Genomic DNA, 3,220 nt, shown 5'->3' with positions numbered 1-3,220 from the left:
CAAAAAAAATTTTTTTTATCAAATTTATTTTAATAAAATGCTTTTGGAGTAAAAATGTATCTAAAGATAGTTTTCTGATACATGAATAGTTTAGTTTATTCAGCCTGAAGTGGAGCTTAGTTATGCAGCACGAGGCTGTATATTCTGCAATATTGGTACTGTCGGTGAATCAAAAGCAGGTCAGAGAAAAAGCTTCTGCGCGGCAGAGATGACAGTTGCTCTTTAAAAATCACGATTTAACTCGAGTTGATTATTTTGTGATTTCAATTGACTTGATTTAAATCAAATTCACCCTGCAACTGACTCAGATTTTTGATCCCCCTTTTTTTTTAAATTTGAATTTATATCACGCCCTTCTCCGAAGACTCAGGGCGGCTTACACTATGTCAAGCAATAGTCTTCATCCATTTGTATATTATATACAAAGTCAACTTTTATTGCCCCAACAATCTGGGTCCTCATTTTACCTACCTTATAAAGGATGGAAAGGCTGAGTCAACCTTGGGCCTGGTGGGACTTGAACTTGCAGTAATTGCAAGCAGCTGCTGTTAATAACAGACTGCATTAGCCTGTTGAGCCACCAGAGCCCCCCTTTTTTTTTGTGACCTGACAAGCAAATCCAACGAGAAAGCCAGATTCATTTAACAACCGTGTCACTAAAAAAGTGATCCACTTTAACAACTTTAGCAAGTAAGGTCATAAAATTGGGAATGGGGGGACTCACTTAGCAAATGTCTCAGTTAGCAAGGAAATTTTGGGCTCAGTTGTGGTCGTAAATTGAGGGCTACCTGTACCCTCATAATCCCTGTACTTTGGCCCACAAACTCTGTAGCTGACTGTGATTGTTTAAATATCTTCTTATTGAAGACAGTGTTCCACAAGAAACAGGTCGTAAATCTCCCAAAATAAGAACAGGATTACTGTATAAGAAGAAATATGAATCAATGTCTTTTTTTATCAGATTGAAGTTCTGGATACCTTTAAAGGAATGTGTGAAATTATTTTAAGAAAAGGGCCAATTATAGTGATTATGCTGTACAAGCCCTATAGGTATAAATGTGTAATTTTGGGCCTCATGCCTGTCAAATAACTACTAGGTTAATTTGTTAGTATTGAAGTGGGTGAGACATCAGAAATGCTTATGTGCATATTAATATGCTGGAAATATTGATATTGAATGGCCAAGAGTTTCAGTAATAATATTCTTATCTTTTGGAAGGTGTCTTTAATACCCTCCTATGATTTTTTTTTCTTTTTACTCCGTTTTGAATCCTGTGCAAGTGAATTGCCTGCTTTTTCTGATTAGCAGACAAATTAACATCTGCATATTTTGAACAGAATTTTTATTTGGAGAAGCTTCGCCTTATAGGAATGTATGTTTGCATGTATGCATTTGGCAGATTGCAGAGTAAAGCATGTGTATAAAATGATCCGTGTATTAGAGAAACTGACATTTCAAACAGAACCTACGATTGGGCCTGACATTTTAGAGAGCTGCTTAAAAGGCTGAAAGTATGCTCTTGGGCAAGACGAGGCCGTTGATTGCTGGGAAGGTATAAAAATTAAATGAATAAAGCAGATAATATACCAGGGATATTTCCCAAAGGACAAGTAGAATGAGGAAAGGAAATCCAGACACTTAGGCCAGCGACTTTTGAAAATCTGAAGCCCTAAAAACAAATTTTGACTCTTTAAAAATGTGACATAAGATGGGCATCATAAAGGTAGAAAAAGGGCATTTTAATGTCAAGGAGCTTTTGATTTTAACTGTCAAGCCCAAATTAGGGTTTATACTTCATTTTCTGTGTTTCCTGCCCCCAAAAGATAAAATGTTTTTCATTGGTTGACATTGAGTGGCGCAGAGCATGGTACACTCAAGAGTTTATTTATTTATTTATTTATTTACATTTATACCCCGCCCTTCTCCGAAGACTCAGGGCGGCTTACACTATGTTAAGCAATAGTCTTCATCCTATTTGTATATTATATACAAAGTCAACTTATTGGGGTTGGGGAAAAGGCTAGGAAATGCAAGTGTAATCTGCTGATTTTAATGTCTACCTGCCCGATTTCTGCCTGCTTACGTTTCAATCTAATTTTAATGAGACACATTTTAGTGGAGTGTCTTGCCCGTTGCTTAAAATTAACTTCTGGTAAAAGAAGACCTGTTTTGATGCTGACCATCCAAAAGTAAAGCTCTTACAAGGAAAACCAACATCACAAGCTAGTTCAGAAAAAAAAAAGTTATATGAATTAGTCAATTATATTGTTTTGGGGAGTGTTTGACAATTACCTCACTGTTCCTTGAGGAAGCAGAGCCTGCAACCTATGCAGAAATTTTTATTCCTGCACCTTTTGGAGCATTTTGCTTTAGCAGAGTTGGAACAGTTCTTATAGGTCATCTAGTCCAACTCCTCGCCCAGGCAGGAGACCCTACACCATTTCTGACAGATGGCAGTCCAGTCTCTTCCCATGATGAAGTTCCAACAACTTCTGAAGGCAACTTCTGTTCCATTGGCTGATTGCTCTCACTGTCAGAAAATTTCTCCTTATTTCTGGGTTGAATGTCTCCTTGATCAGTTTCCATCCATTATTCCTTGTCTGGCATTCAAATGCCTTGGAAAATAGCTTGATCCCCTTCCTTTTTGTGGCAGCCCCCCAAATATTGGAACACGGCTATCATGTCTACTACCCTGGTCCTTCTCTTCACTAGCCATGCCCAGTTCCTGCAACCGTTCATCATATGTTTTAGCCTCCAGTCCCCTAATCATCCTGGTTGCTCTTTTCTGCACTCTTTTCTAGAGTCTCAACATATTTTTATAGTATGATGACCAAAACTGGATGCAGGATTCTAGGTGTCTTACTAAGGCTTTATAGAGTGGTATTAGTACCTCCCCCGATCTGAATTGTATCCCTCTGTTAATGCAATTTAGGATTGTGTTGGCTTTTTTGGCTGCTGCCGCACACTGTTGGCTTTTATTTAACTGGTTGACTACTAAGACTCCAAGATCCCTCTCACAGTTACTGCTATTAAGCCTGGTTTCACCCAGTCTGCTGCTCTTGAAAATGTCAGATCTTGGTGTGTGTTTCAAGCAATTTGTGTGGATTGTAGGGGTGCATTACACCACTTTCTGCAAAAACTCAAGCACTCTTCCTGCCCAATTCCCACAGACTAAATTATACATTCAAACTGTCATTTTCTAAAATAGAAGAATTAATT

This window comes from Ahaetulla prasina, chromosome 7 (assembly GCF_028640845.1).
Source record: "Ahaetulla prasina isolate Xishuangbanna chromosome 7, ASM2864084v1, whole genome shotgun sequence".
In the NCBI taxonomy this organism is placed as follows: domain Eukaryota; kingdom Metazoa; phylum Chordata; class Lepidosauria; order Squamata; family Colubridae; genus Ahaetulla; species Ahaetulla prasina.
The sequence above is the reverse complement of the archived record's forward strand: the minus strand, read 5'-3'. Positions refer to the sequence as shown.